Consider the following 23,614-nt stretch of genomic DNA (forward strand, 5'->3'; position numbering starts at 1 on the left):
CATGTTGTTGCAAATGGCAAGATATCATTCTTTTTGATGGTGGCGTAATATTCTTGTGCGTGTGTGTGCGTGTGTGTGCGTGTGTGTGTGTGCATGGTCTAGCATTTTAAAGAAACTTTCATGTAACTCTAAGTGAATATGCTCATCAGCAACCCATGCTATAAAAATGAGACATTTCTAAACTATGGAAGACTATATTGTGAGAAATGATTGCTTAAAATAGGATACTGAATTAAACCACTCCGAGATTCATTCAACAAATATTGAGTACATACTATACGCCAAGCACTTTTCTGAGTATTAGAAATAGGTAAGCAGAAAAAGGTCCTTTCAGAGAACAAGTTTTCAGGCATATAATCAGAAGCAGGTTGACATGCATCTTCTGAATGAATTGTAGGATAAGTGAGCATAATGGCCAAACTTGCCTATTACCAATTTGGTGAAGATACCTGGGAAACCCATTAGCAAGATGTTTTCATATTTTGATGATATATCCTATTATTTTCTCATCTTGACTGCACATCCTATAAGAACAATGTTGGACATGAAACCTCAATATCTGTATATTTACAAATTATATACATGTTCTACTGTACTAATAAACAGATACACAAAAAATAGAAAATAAAGACTGGAGGATCCCTGGGTGGCTCAGCGGTTTAGTGCCTGCCTTCAGCCCAGGGCGTGATCCTGGAGTCCTGGGATCAAGTCCCGCATCGGGCTCCCTGCATGGAGCCTGCTTCTCCCTCTACCTCTCTCTTTCTCTCTCTCTGTCTGTCTGTCTCTCATGAATAAATAAAATCTTAAAAAAAAAGAAAAGACTGTCTTGAGCCACCCTTGAAATGTGTGCATTCAACTTTAGAGATGGCTAATACATGCTATGTCAGTTCATAGATGATGTGATAGTGGCTTCTGTTAGAATGCAAAAGAATACCTGTACAGCTCAGACCACCTGCATCTTCACACACCAGTTTCACCACAGTATGTGCCCCCCTGGGTCTTTAGGACTTGTGTGACCAATGTCATTACCAAAACATGCATTCTTAACAATAGAGAGTTGGAACCCTCGGGGGTCTTTCTAATATGTCCTTAAATATCAGAGTATTACCAAGCAAACCCACAAGTGAATGCTACCTTGGGAGCAAGTAAAGGCTGATAGTTATAAAACCCCAGTCAGCAGTTGGCAAATCCACCGTCAAGACTAAAAGCATGGTGACACAATTTTCACAATTTGGAAGATTTAATTATAGCACAGGGAAGAAACCCCCTGAAGCATCTGTGTTTTGCACAAGGCTTCTCTAACAGGTGAGTCAAAATAAATGGGGAAAAAAAAAAAGACGAGAAGTTGTATTGCAAGAATGACATTAACAGTTTGCTATACAACCTATTATGACTGCGTCCTTTGTTTCTGGGTCATCTAATTTGAGACAAAGCTATTTCACAGTAGGAAAATAAACTTCCAGAAAATTGAGAAAAAATACTGTTAGTGGGGGAAGATTTCTTTCCCATGCCTCTGGTATTCATGAGAAGGATTTCTCCCTTCTGGGTTTGTACACCCAGCCTTGATATCCCTTTCACTCTGGGAGCCTGCCTGTTGGTGGAAAGCCTTGCTGATTGTATTTGACCCCATGGATGATGTTGTTGATTTTAGTCAGTGAAGACACAGTGCAAAATTGGTTTCAGAATTAGAATTTAGTGATTCATCACTTACATACAACACCTAGTGCTCATCACAATAAGTGCCCTCTTTAATACCCATCCATCACCCATCTAGCCCATCTCCCACTCACCTTCCAACCTTGTGGATTTTTAGGATGGGCTATAACTAGGTAAGTTTGTCTAATTCTAGAGTTTGGGGTTAGGAAGTTTACTTTTGTCATCCACAAGCCATGTACTTCCAAACAAGTTTTGTTAGTGAAAGTGGCTTTTCACCTCTATCTGCCTTACTTCTTCAAAAGTTAGGCAGGGAAAAGAGATGCCATGTTTTGGGCCTTCTAATATCCCAATATTTATTATCAAAGTTTCTTTATAAAACTGTACTTCGGAGTGCTCACTTCTGGCAGTCTTTGTACAGGGAGTGCAATGCAGTTTATCTAATGTTCAAATTAGAAAACAGCTATGGAAAATTATATGAACCAATTCCTATGGATTGTGAACATAGTGAGTGTGGGTGTTAATGGACAGAGCCTGTGACAAGAGTATAATTGAACAATGCTCTCTATGTCAAGAATTTCAGAATCCTAAGGGATTCTGTAAACATTGTTCAAAATGTGTCCTGTGAGGGAAAAGAGAAACCACACCATAAAACTATGAATTCTAAATAGTTCTTTTAAACAACTACCATGACTAATTATAACCATGTTGGCTCAACGGATATACCTTCATTCTGTCATCTTTTTTTCCAGAAGTATAACACTAAGAACCTCTACAAAATATCATCTTAATAGACTTAAAAATTCCTCCCTGACAAGTATTGCTTTAGAAGGAGTCTTATACAAATGCTTTGCAGGCTATGCACATCTCATATACTCAAGGAAGCATGAAAGAAGGAGTGTAATATTTCAGGACACTGCTGTCAAGCACTGAAGTAGAGTAACTTGGACCTACTAGAATTACTTATAAAACCATCCCCATGACAACAAAAGTCCTTACCATATGTTACTTATGGTTCTTAAAGATTTTCCTCAGTTGCTGAAGGGATATATTTCTCTTTTGATATACTGTTTTATAGAGAGAGCAAGAGTTGATTTTTAAAAAATGGAGGGGCCCCTGGGTGGCTCAGTTGGTTAAGTATCTGACTCTTGATTTTGGCTCAGGTCATAATCCCAGGGTTGTAAAATTGAGCCCTACTTGGAGCTCTGTACTAGATGTGGAGCCTGCTTGGGATTTCCTCCTCTCCCTCCTCTCCTTCCTGCTCAGTCTCTAAAAAAAAGCAAATAAATGGAAAATAAGAGAGTTGCCCTTATGATCAAGAGATAACTAAGTAGGTGATGATTTCCTGGGGCCCAACTGACTGTTGCTGCACTCTAGGTCAGGAGATTTTTGGTCAGTCTCTAACAAAGTGTGTGAGGAAGTAGTACTCTGTCATCAAAAAGTAGTAAAGAATAGGTCAGCCCCCCCCCCCCAAAAAAAAAGAATAGGTCAGCCCTCTTTGAGGACTTTATGACCATACTTTCTACCTGCCATCTGGATACAAGAATGAAGTTTTACATGACTTTCACTTAAACAAGCTTATAAATCTTCATGTGGCAGTTGCTTCAGCACTATCTTGCTCTTGTCTTTGAGAGAATATGAGGATCTTTAATTTGTATTTTTCCTCTTAAGTATACTTTTGGAGTGTGAGCAGCCCTTGAAGAAGAGCTGAATGACCAGAACAATGATTGCTAAGAAGTCTCAGCCCGCTTTAATTGGTAGAACAGAAAAAACAAGTGGGTTCTGAACAGGGCTGCCACCATAAAGCTTCTAGAAAGTTCCTGTGCTAGGTCGCTTGCAAAATCACCAAACTGGGTTGCCTCAAAAGTCTCTTGACACTTGTCTGAAAGTCTCTAGGCCCTTTGTGGCTGAAGCAAAGACTCAGGCACACGTGATCAACCATTAAATGGCAATTCAGTTCCAAGTAGACATTAAAAGTTAATTTTTAAAAGCGGGTAAAATCATGACTTTCATACAGATATGAAATTTTTATTTAACTCATTCATGAATAAACTAGTGATGTGTTACAACCTGGACAAAGGAGAATCCCAAAGACAGACACAGTTATAGGTTAGGGATATTGTAAGGGATGTGCAAATAGAGCCAAAATTGATTTTACAGTTCTTTAATTCCTGAACATAATTTGTTTGCATGTCTATGGACAAAAATTCATTAGCATTATTATTAGTTCTCAATAGTTTACAGAATCAGAATCAGACAACCCAGGTGTAATTTAGAATGACCACACATAATTTTCCATCTGAGCACAAATTTTTCCCTACAGTTTGCCCACTTCTGATCAAAAAATATCTCAAAGATTCTTGATTACAAAGTGAGTTTGCCTCATTACTCTTGGCCTAATTATTTACATAGGTGCAGTAAGAATGTTTACCAAAAGACCTTGTTACATTTTGCTCTGCTAGATGTTTCCATAAGGAATCTCAGTTGGACTTCTGAAAGCCTTGATTACTTGCTATCCTGAGGCTAGGAGGCCAAGTCCACGGAACTTTATCCACCAGATTACATCTGCAGTACCCATCTGTTCTGGGTGACTTCGTCTCTTCTCAAAGTACTTAAAGAATCTATAGGTTTCTGCCCTGCCATAAAAGTAACCTCCCTTACCAGCTTTAAGGCTGGAACTTTTAAACCAGTTTCCATAAAGTCAACCTTAGTTCCATAAAAGTGACAAGTCAGGAGCTGACAACTTCCCCAGGTCAGCAAGGAGCCTCTCCTCCTTTGTCCTGGGAGTCATGCCCACCTGAAGGAGCCTGGCAATGCAGTGGTTGATGACATAGGCAGCTTGTCCTCCATAGTACTGCTGCCTGGTGGCTGTGGATCCAAAAACATAGACTTGGAGCAGCCAGAAGTTGGCCTTAAGAGGGTCTGAGGATGGTCCCCAGCCAGAGTGCTCCTCCACCTGCCCCTGGTCTTCTGAAACTTTTTCCAAAAAGGACAAAAGGAGCTCAGATCAGTTGTCCATAGTGGTTCTGGTGGAAATTGTGTGATAAGGACCCTCCCAGAGAGAATCTTCAGAAAATTTCCAAAAATCATTCAGCAGGAATATGAAACATGAATAGGGTGGACATATAAATCACCACTTCAATTTTTAGGATATGAGAATTTTGAATTTGATTCTTGAGTATGGGCCATCATGTGATTGAGGATTGCTTTTATGTCCTGTTTAGTAAACTTTGCATACTCCAGGGAAATCTTCCTGTCAAATCTGTGGAGGAAGCTTTACCTTACTTGAAAAAAACATTAGACCATTTGGCTGAATCTCAAAATTGAGCAAGTAAAGCAGTACTTAAAAGCAAACAAACAAACAAACAAACAAACAAACAAACAAACAGGGGCAGCCCCCGTGGCTCAGAGGTTTAGCGCCGCCTTCAGTCCAGGGCGTGATCCTGGAGACCTGGAATCGAGTCCCACGTTGGGCTCCCTGTATGGAGCCTGCTCCTCCCTCTGTCTCTCTGCCTCTCTGTCTGTCTCTCATGAATAAATAAAATCTTCAAAAAAAGGGAAAAAGAACAATTTAAGGAGAAAAAGTATATTACAAATTCAGTGGTGATTTGGACTGGTGAAATACTGTTCCAACTGGGAAGTAATGCACAGTAAAAGAAACGTTTGAGAGTTGAGGTATAGAGATTGCCCCCTACTGTTCATGGTAAAAGTTCAGAGTCGAGCTGTAAGAAGTGATCCAAATATTGCTCCTGAACTTTATATTTCTCTCCAGAGGAAAGGAACAGTGGAAAGGCTTTGGTGAAACAGATTCTCCGTAAACATGATACAGAAGGTGTGTATCTGTTGATAATCCTGATGCTCATCTGGAATTAAGCTAGGCATATCCTATGCATTTCCACGTCTACCTCTTTCAGAAAGTCCAAGTCATCGTGTTTTACATAGTACTTTAGGAGTATATTCAGGTTACAGACCTGATGTTATGTCCAAAGGATGTCCTTCACTGAGGCAATGCCCATTCTCAATTTGGAAGAGATAGTTGCCTTCATTGCATTTGAATGTTTCATGAATTAAGCCATGCCATTTGGCCTTTTTCTGTGCAGGTTACAGCAAGATATTGAACATTTGAAGTATTCTTTGAGGACAGTCTCTTCAAACTGTTTCTTCAATGATGGCACCTTTCAGGTGAACTTCTACCACGATCAAACGAAGATAATCATCTGTAGCCAAAATGAAGAATATCTGCTCACTACATTAATGAGGACAGGATATCTACAACGTTCAGACTGACAACTCTGCTGATGTCTGGCTGTTCATCAGAATCAAAAAATCAAATGGAATATGCTCTGAAAGTGCTCTTACAGAGATGTAACTAAAAGACTTCTTGGACTCTATGGGACTCCTCTTTTCTACAGGGAAGCCAGTCAGATGATTTACGGCATGTTGAAAAAAATGGACCGGTGGTGGCACGAAAACAATTCCTCTATGGCCTGCTGGACTGGATGGAATCAGACCAGGCTGAGGCATACAGTTCTTAACATTGGACAATCTGAGAGTGAACCAGAATGCAGTTTTTCTTGACATACCTGTTTTAAAAGGTTTTTCAGACAACTTCACAGAAAGGTGCATTGTCTCTTCTCTCTGTTGAGAGCATTTCAGACAGAAGACTTCCCAAAGAGGAGGCAGAAGGGAGGAAGCTCCCATGTTGTTTAAAGGCTGTAATCAGAGCAGGCTTTGGATGCTCAGCTGTGAACGATGGCCATCTATAATTTTTTGTTGTTAATTTTTGAAGATCCTTGTGGCTGGAAAAGTGCATTCCTTATGAATAAACTATTTATTACAGCCAAAAGATCAATATTTATTATTAAAATATTTCTTTTTTATGTTGATCATTTTAAACTATTGGCAATAAAGAGTATGTAAAAGCAAAAAAAAAAATGTGTTATGGTCTTAAGCCAGATGTGCACTTGGTAGACTAGATCTTCACACTGTATCACAAATCATTATTCAGTCCAGCTTGTCCATCCTGGGATATAGTTTGCAGAGATGGGGAAGATTTTTTAAATTTAGAACTGTGTCTATAATGATGGATATTAAGAAAGACAGGAATAACAGTACTGCTTTGAAAAGCTAATCTTCATAAATAACAGACTAATTAAAATGTAAAAAAGTATTTTTGGTTAACAGTTTTTTGCTTCCTATTTACATAGGAAGCATGGAGGAAAGTTGGAGAAATCCAGAAGAATCAAGAGACGGAACACAACTAATTTTGAATGTTGTGTCTCAAGTACAGGAAATGAGTAACCTGTTGACAATATTATTAAGAAAAATATTTTGTAGGGAGAGACATTTTACAAAGGAAAAAGTGTAAATGGCTGGTTCGTACTCCATAATTTGGGGTGAACAGTTGAAAGCAATATTTTAAAATATTCTCTTGGGGAAAAAATTGTGGCTGGCAGTACCCAATTAACTAAGCATCATTCTCAAGTATGACATTCCAGACAAGGCCTTGGTTGCATAACAATTTTTCCAATTATATTCAGTAAAAAGATAGGTAGATTCTTATTGAACCTATGTAAATAACTCTATTACAATTAGAAGTAAGAACACATAAAAAAAGTTTCTGAATTTGGGAGGGGCAGTCAGGCAGGGAGAATATCATTCAAGAATATTACATTTCAGGGGCACCTGGGTGGCTCAGTGGTTGAGCGTCTGCCTTTGGCCCAGGTCCCGGGATCAAGTCCTGCATCAGGCTCCCTGCAGGGAGCCTGCTTCTCCCTCTGCCTATGTCTCTGCCTCTCTCTGTCTGTCATGAATAAATAAATAAAATCTTTTAAAAAGTTAAAAAAAAAGAATATTCCATTTCAGTTCACATAACCAGAATCTACTAAATTGTTATGGGTTATAGATAACCTTAATAAGAAAGAGAAAGAGCTTCCTTTTATACCCAGAAAATAGAACATTAAAATGACATCAACAACATTTGAACAAATGGCTACAATAATCTCTCTTCAGTTCATTCAGTCCTGTGTAATCAAGTCTTGTTCAGCTGGATCTTAGGTTGGCAGTATCATGAACCCATTGGCTTCTTGATCAAAAAAGTTTCTGGAAATCTTGACTTAGCCCACTGTACAGTCTTAAAGTTGTTTAGGCAATGACATCAGAAACCTGTACCCAAGATCTATTCTTTAAAGTATCTGGTACAGTCCTTTTCCATGGACTCTGGGATCATGCTTCTTTGTTGAAGATGTGAACCCTGGCCTGTAGATGATTATAGAGCCTTCAGGGAAACATCCAAGTAATACCAACACTATCTGTAGAAGCCAGAGACTTAAAATGACTGTGACAATTACTGGAGTGTTCATAACAAGACTGATGCAACTGACAAAGAATTTTGGTTATTTCTATGTCATGCAAAACAAAGATGACCCAAAAGAAATATAAAGCTTTAGTCAACATGTCTATACAGATAATTAAGGCCATTTTCCAAAAATACATTGAATATGAAATCTGATTTATAATAATGGATGAGCACACTTTTTACAGAGGAAAAATTCTTGAGATGTACAAAATTCCTGAGGTATAATATATATACTAATATACTAAGAATATACCAAAAATATATCGACAATATCAAGTAAAGAGACTTAGAGTAGGTCTTAAACATCAGCATTTTAATAAAACCCTATAGATTTAAGTCTGATGTTTATCCCCAAAATGAAAACCAGAGATCCAAAGTAAAGAAGATTCCAACCAAGCAAACACTTAAAATAATAACTGAAATTTATATTGGTCATACCACATTCTTGTTGCTAACATGAGGCGAACATATCTGGACACTGATAACTAGAAACATTGACAAATCGTCAGGGTATTCCCATAAGCATTTAGGCTCTAAAATATTTACATTAGGGATCCCTGGGTGGCGCAGCGGTTTGGCGCCTGCCTTTGGCCCAGGGCGCGATCCTGGAGACCCGGGATCGAATCCCACATCGGGCTTCCGGTGCATGGAGCCTGCTTCTCCCTCTGCCTGTGTCTCTGCCTCTCTCTCTTTCTCTCTCTGTGACTATCATAAATAAATAAACATTTAAAAAAAAATTTAAAATATTTACATTAATAATATTTTACCTATATAAATTTAACTTAGGGAAGGCTGAGCATCTTTTCTAATTTGAACGACTCTTTCCATGAAAATCATCAACAGTAACATAACAAATAAACTCTAATTATTTTTAACACCTTTCTTTTATAGGGTAAAAGAAAAAATCATTGGATTTTAGGAAGGTAAACCCCAAAAGTTGTCAAGAGATATGAACAGTTGACATAGTACCATGGGTACCTAAGGAACAACGGTTGGCTCCATCTGAAAGTGACAACAAAACATCTAAAAATAGGCAGGACTGTAAAGAAACTTAGTTCTTTCATAAGTAAAGAAACATTGTTTGCTTTATAAAAATAATCAAGAGCATAATAAAGTTAACATAAAGCACATAAAATTATTCTGGTAAGACAATATTTTGTAATCTAGACAGTTTACACAGAAGAGAGAACTTCATATTACAGGAAAAGGGGGTAAACAGTAAACCAAGGAAACAAGACCATCAAAACCAAGCAAACTTTGCAAAGACTTTAACACATTTTGTAGCTTTTCAGACTCAGGTTTTATAAACCAAGACAATTAAAATGTATTTCTAGACAGAAAGTGGAATGGTGGCTGCTAGGATCTTGGGAACTGGGGGGATTGGGTAATTACAGAATTTCAGCTTGGGAAGATCAAACATTTCTGGGGATGGATAGTAGTCATGGTTGTATAACAATGTGAGTATACTTTATGTTACTGAACTGTGCATGTTAAAATGATAAATTATTTCCAAGTTTTGTCCTTCATTTTATATTCTGGAACAAATTTATCTGTTATTCTAAAACCCATGTCAGGGCATTTGCAATGTTGGAACTAGTTGTACAAGATTCCTAAGAATACTAATATGCAATGCATTCATTGTTGCTATTTTCAAGTGGTTCAATAAATAAGAATTATAAACCTTTCTCAATTTCAATTTCTAATATGGTAAATGTCAGAGTTAAGACCCCCCACTCCCCCAGCTTGCAGTTTTCAATATACACATACACAAAGGTTTTAAGTTACCTTAAAGATAACTTGGAAGTTACCTTTAAGCTGACATAGTATAAAAAAAAATTACCATTGAAATAAAAAGTTTTTAAGAATAATGATTCAATTTAGTTAAACACAATTTCCATTTTTTTCATAATCTTAAACATTATGAAGAATGTTAACTTATTTTGATCAGTAAGATCTACAAAAAAGAATACCAAAGTAGAATGTTGTTAGGAATTATACTTAACACTAATAAATCAGAGAAAACATAGCTGTTATTATTAAACTCCAAATATTAAACTAGTTTTATTTTCTGAAGATTAAATTTAGGTACTTGAAGTCTTAAAATGTTATTGAGTTGGTTTTTGTAAGAATTTTTTTTTAATGTAGCACATTTAAAATATTAGAAGTTCAATTTTATTGCTTTCTGGGAATTTTGGGAATATTTGCTTTATATATAAGCACTTATTTATTCCTATCAGACAATCAGAATAGAGTTCTTGGTAATCAAATGTATTAATACCCTCTGGTGGTAGGAAAATATTATCTAATCACAAAATAAAGAGTTGAAAGCTTTTCTGAACTATAGGCACATAGACAGAGAGACACATAAAGAGAGCTTATTGCTTCAATTCTGCAATTTCAGTTAAGAGTAGGACCAGAAACCCCAAATTCCACCAGTCCTGGTATGAAAGTTTCCTTCCCAATGGGCACAGAACTCTTAATTGATTTGGGCTCAAAACAGACAAACAAAAAGGACTAACATCCGGATTCTCCATTGTTTCTCACTCAGCATGGAATAGATCTCTGTAATCCATTAAGCCATTTCTAAAGATCACCACAGGGTCAGACTCTAAAAGCAAATTCTCCATCACTGCTGCTACTAATGAGTAGTGGCTATAAATGAACCAAAACCAAAATATCAAATTAGCAGAGAGGAAAATTAAAATTAGAAAAATAGCAAAGATGCTTTGTCACTTTGGATTCACCTCCAGGTGCCAAGAGCTGTACTCAGGTATAAGCAGCCTATAGGAGATGCACTTCTCTGATGGCAAAGTTTACCTGCCTCTGTCAGATGAATCCTTTGGGCATCTTGGGGAAAGAACTCTAAAGCTGAAAAAAGGTCATTTTCAAAATAAGAAAAAAGCATGACTCTCCTGCACATATACATATTAAAGATTTTTATTTAAAATCTTCACTAATGAGGAAGTAGATAAGGTGTTATAACCAGTTTAAAGGGGAATCTAAAGAACAGACATATTTATGGATTAGGAATACTGAAATGCATGTGCATTATGGAGCCGAAGTTAGTTTATTGTGTATGTGGTAGAGAGTGGGGAGTGGTGTCAGGGTCAGGTGTTTTGCATTGCTGCTACCTACAACTCTGAGCTGTAAAATAAGTTCTAGGAAAATCAGAATCAGATATTGAGAAGAGGGTATTATAGATAATACATAGTATTATTGAAGCTCAAAATTTTTCCTACATAAGGTTATCATTAAGATGCTGGTGCCATTCCCTGGGCCAGGAAGATATGGTGCGACTGGAACTGCCTATAATTCAGCCACTCCCAGGCCCCACTTCATTACTCCAGGATAATGTTTATCTCTTCCCCCTAAGCCCAACCAGCCCCACAGCTTTCATCCAATCAAGCCAGGAACTCCCACTTAGCACCCACATTATCCTCAGCTTGTCCACCCACATTGGGAAAAAAAAAAAAACGACCTTTCTCCTATGTTTCAACCTTTCTCCTATATGTCTGAATCCTGATGTGAAAAGCTAAAAATTAAAAAAGTATATTTTTAAGCTTGAATTTGTTTAAAAATCTCCCTAACTTCAGTTTCTAATGTAAACACCCATAAAGCTAAAAGAATTTGCCTTCGACTACTTTCAGTAAGAAAAACAGAAGGATTCCCTTACTTCTCTGAAGCATGACTCTGAGTTATGGTGAATTGTCCAATTTCATTTCTAAACGGCTAAAAAAAGGAAAAAAGGCATTCTCACAAAAATATAGTGTAATAAACAGTTAATAAGGACAGAAAGACAAAAAGGAAGGCAATCTGTCATTCATATGTTGAAAAAGATAAAGATGCTTCCTTCTCCTAGAGGGGCTTTAAAATGAAATCCTATGGGTGCATAGTGGAGCTAGAAAGCACCTGTTAAAATGAGAGATGTCTTGGATGCAGACAAGATCCAGAGAAAAGGAGAAAACAGTGACAATTCCCCTGACTTCAAAGGCAGGTTGAGAGACCACCTGCGAGGATTTGCAAGGTTGCTTGTTGGAGACAGCCTTGTGACCCTGAGATTAACACGCACTCCTCAACCCTTCAAGTGAGGTTTGAGGAATTTGAAAAAAGACTTTGGGAAACATAGTCGCAGCACTGTGGCCTTTCCCCTGTCACCTCCTCCCTCTTGGGGAGGTGAGCTCCTCCTCCTCTCAAGTCTCAGAAGGAGTTTTCAAAGATTAGTTGGCAAACCGTGCTCCTTAGAATCCAGAGGACCAGATCGACTGGTACTGGATGCATGCCAGAGAAAATTAAAAGCAGAAGGCCACGGCTGGAGTCAGGGTAGGAGGAGGAGTGTGTACACTACTTAATGCAGAACAGAAAAGCACATGCACCCCGTGGGTCACATGGGGGAAGGGAGAAAATGAACATGAGGGTTGTTTTTAAGGAGCCCCTGCACAAGTGGGCTGCCTGCCAGAGGCTGCTAGGCAACAGGGGCCTGGAATCAAATGCAGAAGCCAGTGGAGCAAGTGGCCAGCAGAGGAGGTGCTGTTGTCCAGTGTTTTCAGTGGAGCCATCCCCAAGCCCTTCACTCCTCCACAACCCTCCCTCCACCTTGCCACCCCTACCCAAGAGCGGCGTAAGAGGAGGGGTCCACTTTGAACATGTACTGAGGTCCTGGAACACCATCACCAAGCGCTTCAGTTCCCCTAAAGGAAGCCCCCTCCACCTCCCCCTCCTTCCTCAGTCCACCTCCACCAGAAGCCCGGAAGTCCTTGTAGGACCCACACCCTAGAGGGAGTGGGAAAGGAGCAGTAGAAGCATTAGGTAGGAAAGCAAAGAAGCCAGCTGTTCTACCCAGCTCCTCTGGCCCCTACTTCGCTTTCCACAACGGCAGGCTTCCAGCCTGAAGCAACCTGAACTGGGGAAGTGGAGGAAGGAGAAATACTTGCCTTAAATGAAATTCAGAGTTTTAACTATTACATGGGACTGGCCGTTTTAACGACTGAGACTACTTCATGACTAAAATTGGCTGGAGGACCTTTTTTCTAAGTGTTTTCAAGAACTACAGGTACCCACCTGAAGAACCAGCCTCTGAGTAGAGGGAGCAGGGACGGAAATGAATTTGCTTTATGATCACATCCTATCGAGGCTACGCTTTTTAACATAATGGGTAAACCAGTTTGCTCCAAAGAAGACCGCCTCTTTCCTGATTCTCTAGTAAGCCAACCACACTGTTGCCCTAAAATAATTTTACAGGACTTCAGAAATTTCCATCCCCAGCATATCCAAGCCAGAAAAAGACCCTGCAGGTTTTCAGAAACTTGTCAACCACATAGACACAGGAGCCAAGCAGGAAAATAATAGCATGATTTCACATGTTCTTTTTTTTGGTGGTGGTGGGGGTTATCTTCTTGTTTTGAATATTCCACGAGATTCCTCAGACAGCAAGTTCTAGAGCTCGGTTTATCAGAGGAGGAAAAACAACAATGCCAGCTCATCCAGTTAGCTGGTCAGAATCAGGGAGAAATCAAACCAGAGGATGCAACAAATTCTAAGAATTCATTCACAAGACAGTTCTTTGTATTTTATGAGACTTATATCCTAGGAAGCATGCCAAAGAACCTCTGGATGAATTCTAGAAACACTGCACCTTGGGGTGGCAGGTGGACACCAGCTAGAGCCCTTTTCAGCCTTTCTTCTGAGAGCATTCATGTCCTCAGACCAATCTCTGATACAAGTTATACAAGCTCTCCAGGAGAGAACTACCTTCAAGGATCATGTGAATTTACAATTTCAGTGTAAGTTGTGCTGTGTATTTCTAAGCACAGTGAATGTGTACATCACTAACAAAACAGGTACATTACAATCATTTTCCTTCCCTAATATACTGAAGTATCATAAGACATATGTGAAGAAGGCATTATCGAGTTACAGGTACTGATGATTTCAACATTCCTTCAAGATTTACCATTTACCTGTGTATGATAGCCCATCATTGGGACGCCTGGGTGGCTTAGAGGTTGAGCGCCTGACTTTAGCCCCAGGTGTGATCCCACAGTCTTGGGCTTGAGTCCCGCATCAGGCTCCCTGCATGTCTCTGCCTCTCTCTCTCTGTGTCTTTCATGAATAAATAAAAATCTTTAAAAAAAAAAAAAAAGAAGAAGATAACCTATCATTCTGGGTTGGGTGGGGTGTGTTTTTTTTAAACTACTAGGGTATCTCTAAAGAACAGGTATGGGGCTGCTTATGTGGAATCTCCGCAGAATGACTGTGGCAGACCCCCTGGGCTGACTAGTTCAGCAGCCAAGGAATGCCTGTACAATAATCAGCATATGTAAAATGGGGGGAAATTCAGCTCCTTTGGCTAAAATTCCCCTTTGGGAGAATTCAAAAATTGTGTCCTATGTATCAGTATTTCTCAAACTTTAGTAATTACCTGGGGATTTTGTTAAAATGCAGGTTCTGATTAGAAGGTCTGGGGATGGGCCTGAGAGTCTTCATTTCTAACAACTTTCCAGGGGATGTTGGCCCTGTTGACACCCCAAGAAGGGAATAAATTGAAGAAAAGGTAGAAAAGAGGGGAAAAAAATGGACTGACTGTGGAATAGAGGATCGTAAGCCCAATACTCACTCCTGGTCATGCTCTGAGACCACTTCCAGGGGAGGCCCTTTAGATTCTTTAGCAGCTAGATCTCCCTGGAGGATCCCATTGTAAAATCCCCGTATGAGAACAGTACCACCCCACTTATCTTGGATCTGTGTGGCATGGAGTGGGGAGTGGGGTGTCCCCCTTACATTTGGAGGAAAACGTCATGGCTCCCAGGTAGTGAAACTCTAGCAGCAGTGACAGCAGTGTCCTAGGACAGGGGAAGTACTCCAAGGTGTGGAATGGAGGAAACAATGGCAAGAGCCACACAGGAATTCTTGGACTGCGTGCATGAGACATCACTGGTTAAGTCCCAGAAAAAAACTTCTGGTAAGGGGTGTGTTAAGGGGTGTGATAAGAGATAGATATGTGACCTCCAAAGAACTACACGTGTGCTCTGTAAGAGCTGGCATTCAGGGAGGGCGTCATGGCAGGCTGTGTCAGCCAGAGAAGCAGAAACCTCCCACAGAGAAGGGAGCCTAACGTCACCGCCCCAACCCTCCCCTCCCAGGAAGGGGCACTTGCCTGTTTGCTTTTCCTTCTTCCTTAACACTAGAGAGAAGAAGATATGGGAGTACCTGAGACCCAGACTGTGACCCCTTTCCTCCTCTCTACTCTGATCATATTTAGATATTCAGAAAAATTTTAAAGTTTTCTGTGGATTTTCATCCTTAGAACCCATGTTTCTACTGCATTTTCTTGATTTATAAGATCTAAGTATATTAATAAAATGAGAACTTTCTTGTGGAAAAAAAGCCTGATACCTTGAATCTGAGAGGTGATTCGTTATTAGCAACAATAATGATGGCAGCTAACCTTTATCAACTGCTATTTTCCATATACTCTGTTGGCTGTTTTACATGGAATCTCTTATTATAATCCTCCTCATGACTCTGTGAGGTAGGAACTGTCATAGTCTCAAATTTACAGGAAAAGGAAACTGAGGTTTAAGCAGTGTAGACCACTTGTTCAGTACACCCCAGCTGGTGAATACTGACGTCAGGATTTGAATCCAGGCACAAGCTCTGGAGAAGGATGCAGGAAACGCATGAGGTTCTGGAGAATGCAGAGGATCTTGGAAAAGGCCACAATCCCTTACCCCTCCCCCACAAACAAATATTAACGGTGAGAGACTGCCCTGGGGTAGGTACTGAGCAGAGAGTGGTGAGGGAGACAGATGGGCCCACAGAGCTTACTGTGTGAAGGAAGAGAGCCTCAAACACAAATAAGAATGTCATCTTCGGGGCAGCCTGGGTGGCTCAGCGGTTTAGTGCCACCTTCAGCCCAGGGCATGATTCTGGAGTCCTAGGATGGAGTCCCACATCAGACTCCCTGCATGGAGCCTGCTTCTCCCTCTGTGTCTCTGTGTCTCTCTCATGAATAAATAAAATCTTAAAAAAAAAATAGAATGTCATCTTCAATATTTCTGTAAACTATGAAGAAAAGTCCAAAGGGGCATCTCCAAGGTAACAGGTGGAGAACAATTTAGACCAAGCAGGGAGAACAGGGTTCTCTGAGTAAGAAGGGTCTAAACAGAGACCTGACAAATGAGCACATTAGTCAGATGAAGTGAGGAAAAACCTCTTGGGCAGAGGAAATTGCTGGTGAAAAAAAGGGGGAGCCCGGGTGGCTCAGTGGTTTAGTGCCACCTTCAGCCCAGGGCCTGATTCTGGAGGCCCGGGATCAAGTCCCATGTCAGGCTCCCTGCATGGCTGTGTCTCTGCCTCTCTCCCTCTCTCATTCTGTGTGTGTCTCTCATGAACAAATAAAGAAATCTTAAAAAAAAAAAAAAAAAAGAAAAAGAAAAAGAAAAAAAGTATTCCAAGACTTTTTGGGGGTAGGGATTGGAACAGGCTGGGGCACATTTCAAGTCTCACTTGCGGATCACAGAGTCTCCATCCACTACTGGGATAGATGAATGTGAGAGTTTTGGCATTTGGGGGCTAAAGCTTCAGGATTTGCTAGTCAGATATGGAATCAGAAAGTGCTCTCTGAAGGGGTGAGGATCAGGGATCCTGAGGCAGGAACTCATCTTGGGCTTTCTCTGTCTCAGAGGCTCCTAGTCTCGTGGTAGAGTCCTCAGGTTTCTGCTCCCTGTTCTCACCCAACCTTTAACCCCTCATCTGCTCAGGTCTTCTGCACTGCGTTTTCAGACTGCCCATTCATTTCCACCTGGCCCTATTCTACCTCCCCATCCAGGCATTTCCCCTGTACGTATGGAAGGAATAGCTCAGTTTTCTTGCCTTAACTGGAACCAACTTGTGCATTTTCTGCCTTTATTCTTTTGCTTAAAACTTTTTCTTTCCTGCAATTCCCTTTCCTATTTATATTCACCTGAAAGAACTCTGGAAGTCTAGCTCAGAGTGCACTTCCTTCACAAAGCTTGCCCACGTCCCTACAATCAGAGCTCCTATTTTGTCCATTACCGCCCATCTGATGGTAGTATAGTCTGCTTGCTTTACTATATTTTACGCACACTTATGTCTTCCAAAAGTTAGTGAGCCTGTCCAGACATGAGCCATATTATATCCATACCTTGATAGGCCCAGCCTCTTGTGCTTCCTTCTCTCCTTTCTTAGGGTAGGAAATACCTGTTCATATTAATCAGTAGCTTGTTTACTTTTTAAAGTCCTCACCATCTAGTTATATTCTCACTCTTCTCTGAGGGTGAGAGTCACCTGGGTGCTTGCTAAAAAGTCAGATTTCTGGATTCTACCCTAAACCCAACGAGTCATATTGTTCAGGGGGAAGAGAATCAAAAGTTATATTACAAACAACTGCAACAGGTAATTCTTATCATGACAGAATTTGGGAAAGTACTACTGAGTATTATTTAAGTCAGGGAATTATATGCCCTGAGCTAAATGTTTGTTCATTCACCTTTTCCCCCCTGTAGCTGAACAGATGTTATTGCAATAGGACTTGTTTTTCTGAAGCCTCCAGCCCTTTAAAAGGGAATGAAGGAAATATGTTTTAGATGTAGAAGTATTTCAAGATGGATGTTTGGAACTGGGAAGAGAGCCTGGACTGGAGACCTAGATTAGAGAGTAAATTTGCACAGAATAGACCAGAAACCCAAATCTGGGAAAGAGTCTGTGCAGAACAGGAATACCTAATTAGACCAGGAATGTAACCCTCACAATTGTCCTTATTAAGTAGGTTTTATTATCTACATTGTGCAGATTAAGAGGCTGAGTTACAAAGAAGTCAAGGGATGTAAGTCATACAGCTAGTAAGCATAAAAGCTCCCAAATTACATGTGATTGTGTATTCATTTCACAAATATTTATTAAGTGTCTCCTATATACAAAGCACATTTCTTAAAACATAGTCTATCCTTTTATCTAGCAGCTTTTAAGCTTTTCCTAGTTTGATTACAATGACTCTAGATATTGATTCCCTTTTTGTTGGGATTCACAGGGTTTTTTGAATCTGCAGCTTTAGTTTCTTGCTAGAAGCTGCCCTAAGTCCCCTTCCACTTGTCTACAGAAGTCCATGTCTCAAGACGGATACTTTCATAATAATCATGGAAATGATATTCCATCACTTTGCCATATTCTATTGTTAAGATTAAAGGCAGAAGTCCCTTTCCCTACACTTGGGGGTGGGGTGGGAGATACCTTAGAACCTGTTGACCACAGTCTCCTATTAGACTCCTTACTTTGCCCATCCCTGCCTTTGATTTTTGTACAGTGGGACTCACAGTGCAGTCAAAACTGTCTAATTTGGGGAATGTATGAGTGCCTTCAAGGCAAAAGTGGGTTCCCGTGCCTTCTTACCACTCACTTTGGGCTTGATAATTCCTTATTGTTTTGTCATCCCTTCGTTGACCTTAAGAAAATGTTTCTTATGTTTTGTCCAGTTTTTCTCTCTCAAGTTGTTTTCAGTCAGAGAGTTGATCCAAATAACCTAGTCCACCTTACTGGGAAAAAGAAGTCCTGATTCAGTGTTTAGAAGATCCACTCAGACCGCAGTTTGAGGAATAGTCTGTAAGGATGCAAGTGTGGAAGCAGAAAGATAGTTATTTTAATAACCCAGGTGAGAGAGGATGATGGCTTGATATAAGGTGGTAACAGTACAGAAACCTCAGGCAGAAGGGGTAACACAAACATTTAAAAAACATTTAAGAGAGTTATATCATTTTCTCTGAAGTGTAACTGAAGGTGAGGGCTGTATAGAAGCTCATCAGGACTCTGGAATCACCAGGTGGTGTTACATTCCAGTACCTTTTTTTATCCCTCCACTGCTTATTATACTCCACTGCAACCATACCTACCACCAGAAAGTCAGTTAAAACTCCTCTCTATAGTCTGGTTGTAAATTTTTATAGGGGGCAGCTTAGGTGGCTCAGAGGTTTAGTGCAGCGTTCAGCCCAGGGTGTGATCCTGGAGACCCAGGATCAAGTCCCATGTCAGGATCCCTGCATGGAGCCTGCTTCTCCCTCTGCCTGTGTCTCTGCCTCTCTGTCTCTCATGAATAAATAAAATCTTAAAAAAAAAACTTAGAGGACAACCCCTGAGCTAGTGAATAATAAACTTTTATATTGTCCCACCATCGACAATATAAAAGATTTCCCATTTTTCTATAGAGTGTACAGTGGGGAGGTGCATCTCCAGCCTCAGAGGTGGATGCCCCACAGAGTCCTCCAGAGAGGAGTCACTTAACAAGGGTCTGCAGCTTTGAGTTGGATTTGTGGTTTAAATATCCCCTCAGCCACCCTTTATTTTCTAGCTTTGAGAAGTTGGTATGGTTCTGAGTACGGTTCTTGAGGTCACTGGCACTGTGTTGCAGACTAGTGGTCTTTCTGTTTCCTTCCATTCACCCCACATCATCTTCATTTAGGAGGCTCAGCCAGGTTGGCCTGGCTTTTCTTGTTTCACCTCTTCTGCTGTTCTGCAGCATTTAATTGGAGACTTGATGGAGCCCACCCTTCCCCAGATTTAATGCCCTAGACTCCAAGCTCTCTTCCCTACAACGGCAGTTGCATACCTGCCTTACTCCCTGACTTCATTTTAAGCCATTTTTCCCCCCTGGTTATTGCACTTTGGTCTCCTGGGGCCTCTGTCTCCTGAATTTACCAAGGTCATTCCTACCCTAGAACCTTTCCTTCTCTATTCAGTCTACCTGGAAAGCTCTTTCTCTAGACCTTCTTGTAGCTGGTTTCTACCCACCATCCCAGAATCCCCGAATCCTCTCCTGGGTTCAGCATCAATAGATTAAATTGATTAAAAATCTAAGTTATGTAGATCCTGCACATCAGACAGAGGAAAGGTTAAGCACGTTATAAAACAACAGGGAGGGCAGGCATGCCAGTCTGAGACACAAGGTAGGAGGCTATAGCACTGCTTCATTCCTAAAAACAAAGGAGTAACCATTATGCCTATGCACATTTGATACTACCAAGCAAAGTGAGTCCTTTCTAAGTCTACTATGGTCTGAATGTATTCCCCCCAAATTCATATGCTGAAACCTAACCCCCAAGGTGATGGTATTAGGAGATGGGGGGGGGGGGAGGCTTTTGATGGTGATTAGATCATTTGGGCAGAACCCTCATGCATAGAATTAATGCCTTTATTAAAGAAGCTTGAGGAAGCTCCCTTGGCCCTTCCACCTTGTGACATTACAGAAAAAGATGGCCATTGAGGAAGCAGGCTCTCACCAGATACCAAACCTGTTAGCACCTTGGTCTTGGACTTCCCGGCCTCCAGAACTGTAAGAAATAAATTTCTGTTGTTTATAAGCCACCCAGTCTACCGTATTCTGGTATAGCAGCCCAAACAGAGTAAGGTTCCCAATTTCTAAATTGACTATTAGTCTGAGTCAAGGCAGGCCCAGTAGAGGAACCTCAGAGATACTATAGAGGGATCTGGAAACTTCAGGCCCAGGTCGAGGAGCATCTGCTTCCTGGACTTACCAGTGAGGAGGGGATGATTTTTGAGTCTGGGGACTTTATTTTGTGGGCTCATCAAGCTATCACTTCTGTTACCTTTTGTCACAGAGTCACATCCTGCTATAATTATCTTTAATCCAGACTGGCCAATACTGGCTTCACTAAAATGTCAACCAATCTGTTGTTTCTTCTCAGTCATTTACTTGATCTAGGACTCTGGGCGAATCATTTCACCCGAGTTTTAACTTCTTTGCCTGTATAAAGGGGGGGGACAAGGCAAAACCAGCCCCTAACATTACCAGGGTCATTGCAGGGGCGGGATTAGAATAGGGGAAAGCACTTTGAAAGGTTTAAGGACACATTATGTGATTAGGAAGTAGGATTATGATTACAGCTATCTGCATTTTGCCAGCTCCCAACAATTACAACCCAATAGTTACAGCAGTGTCTTCCAAGTCCTGCTGAGTGAGAGGCCTGCCAGTCATCAAAACATATTAGAATCAAGACTTACCCAGGCAGCTACTTCTGGACTCCACAGCAATATGTGTTTTTCCTGTCCCTGGTGAGGGCCCCTCCGCTGGAGTGAGTGAGCACAGTGGCTCAGCTCCTAAATCCTACCAAGCCCCCCCTCCCCCCAGGAGATCTTCCCATTCTCTGGCTTTCCTCTGCTGCTTGCCCATCTGTCCCCCTTCCCTGTGGATCACTCACTTACACCGCCCCCCCTCCTCTCCCATCCCCTCCTGGGGTCCCATTCCTTGCCCTCACCCTCCTCTCCTTTCTGCTGCTTCCCTGTCCCCAAAGCCCATTTCAGCCAGCGACCCCTCTGTGCGTCAGCCTCTCTCCCTCTCCTTTCAACCGTCCTGGCCTCAGCCGTTTTCCCCGCGTGGTCCCGCTTCTCACCTCCAGACGTTGGAAGTTCAACGCTTTCCAGCGCCCGCGGGTGGGTGGCGGTCCAGGGGGCGGGGCGCCCGAAGGTGTGTGGCAGGGCCTGGCACCGAATCACGTCCCCTAAGCACACCTCGTATCTCTGCGGCTCCTCCTGAACTGGCTTGGGTCCGTCTCTCCTTCAGGCCTTGCCCTTGAGATGACTTACAGACTTACCCGAGGCAAAGACCAGACCAGCAGAACCCAGTACCGGTCCATGGGAGCCCTCTGGATAAAATAATGGATGTTGTCATTGTTTTCCTGTTAAATTGTAACTGTTAAAATTCAAGTGATTATTTGAGGAACACACTAAATCTGATAATGAAATTGTACCTCCATAAGCACCTGCAGCATTTGCTTCTTTCAAGGCCAGACTTCACCTCCAGAAGCAATCCATCCAAGCTGGGTAATTCCGTAGAAAAACTAAGCAGAGGCCTAAGGTACCTCCCAGGAAACATTATACTTTGAACACAGGCATTCTATTTTGCTATCCTTTTAAATCCCACTAAAACTATTGTAAAGGGATTTCCCCTCCCTCCTAATGCATTGTTTGAAATATGAGTGAAAGTGAGAAGGAGCTAGGAAATGGGACTTCCTCATCTATCCTAGGCCAAAGTGTAGAACACATCCCCCATCTCCTATGCTCTGTTACTCTCTGGCACCATGCTGAGCATTGCCTGATCCCTTAACTGACTTTATTTATTTTTTAAAGATTTTATTTATTCATGAGAGACACAGAGAAGAAGAGAGACAGGCAGAGGGAGAAGCAGGCTCCCATCAGGGACCCCATGTGGGACTCAGTCCTGGGACCCTGGGATCATGTCCTGAGCTGAAGGCAGATGCTCAACCACTGAGCCACCCAGGCAACTGACTTTAAAGGGATTTTTAAAGGCAAAAATCCTCAGAAATGGTAAGGAAATAGGAGATGACAACATTTTGGAACCTGAAAAATGGACAGGTGTCTCATGGCTTAATAGAACCTACAACAGTATGTAAGGTACAAGTAAGCAAAGAATTGCCACAGCTGAATGATAGAACCCTCAAAAGGTCTAGAAATTGACGTTCAAGGTATCTTTGAAAATGGGGTAGAGGGAAAATAAAAGAAGATTGGTTGAAAGCTTTTGAGAAGAAGATACTGCTTTTCTTACCAGACAGAAACAGGAGATCTGGCTTGAGAAGATAAGACTGAAGATCCTTCAGGAACAGCTGAAGGCCAGGGATACCACAAAACACTTGGATGCTCAAGAGCACATGAGCACAGTATAGACCTCATAGCCCACCCTACTCCACCCTGCTGTCTTCTCCCATTGGTTCCTCAGATGATGGGACCCACACCTTTATTCTCTATCCAGAAAATATGAAAAATTTTCTCTGGGAGATCTGACCAGCCCAAGAAGAAAGAATTAAATATCCCAGCATCTAGAGTTCTCCAACAGCCCAACTAGATCACCCTTCAATGAAGCTCCAACTTGACAAGCTCCATCCACTGCCTAGAACTTCCCATTGACTGTTATCCTTAGCTATTAAATCTTGTCCTACTGTGAATAGGACTGACATGTATAGCCAACAAAATTCCAAAGTTGACAGTCACTATGTAAAGCAAAAGATCAGAAGTCAAATGACTTTGAACTTCATAAGAACACCATCTTCAAAATATTTGTAAAAATTCCCGACCTAAAATCAGATACCTAGCCAAACTATGAATCTAGTGTGAGGTAGAATTAGGCATATATAGACAATCAAGTTTAAAACAATTTATCTTCCAGGCATCCTTTCTCTAGAAGCTATTACAATATGTTATGGCTGGGACTAAGGTCAAGTGAGTGAGGTGCTTTCTTGTCTTGGGTGCAAAATTTAAAAGGCACCAGAAAAATTAGTGATTAGGATAATGAGAATTTTAATGCAATATTAAGAAAAATAAAAATTAGTGCAAAATAAATCCATGATGAATGAAACATAAGAATGTAAAATAAAGATAGGACCCAACAGGACTGTGATTGTGGTGAGGAGAATGAGGCCAAGTCCCACAAGTGCAGGTATGGGTTCTGCTTTTTTAAACATTCTGGTATTTTGTTGGTGATGCAAGTCAATTCTACTTTACGTGAGAGAGGACTGTGAATACAAGGAGGTGGGCATCATTCAAGATCACTTTGGAGGCTAG

At 41.0% G+C, this 23,614-nt stretch overlaps 1 long non-coding RNA gene across 11 annotated transcripts in view; it reads right to left on the bottom strand.

Annotated features, from left to right (window-relative positions):
- LOC144294769 (uncharacterized) overlaps positions 1–21,686 on the bottom strand; it is a 46,838-nt gene extending 25,152 nt beyond the window's left edge. For 2 of the 11 annotated variants that reach the window (XR_013362130.1, XR_013362123.1), the window contains exons 1-4: positions 21,295–21,686; positions 21,041–21,106; positions 18,426–20,349; positions 13,969–14,131 (exon numbers count right to left, since the gene is read on the bottom strand). This is a non-coding gene — a long non-coding RNA (uncharacterized LOC144294769). Of the gene's footprint in view, positions 1–13,968; positions 14,132–18,418; positions 20,350–21,040; positions 21,145–21,294 lie in introns of those variants that run through there. The other 9 variants (XR_013362131.1, XR_013362124.1, XR_013362129.1 and 6 more) reach the window with 9 other exon arrangements.
- Between the last annotated feature and the right edge of the window lie 1,928 nt (positions 21,687–23,614).

The sequence above is a fragment of the Canis aureus genome, chromosome 23, assembly GCF_053574225.1.
Source record: "Canis aureus isolate CA01 chromosome 23, VMU_Caureus_v.1.0, whole genome shotgun sequence".
NCBI lineage: Eukaryota > Metazoa > Chordata > Mammalia > Carnivora > Canidae > Canis > Canis aureus.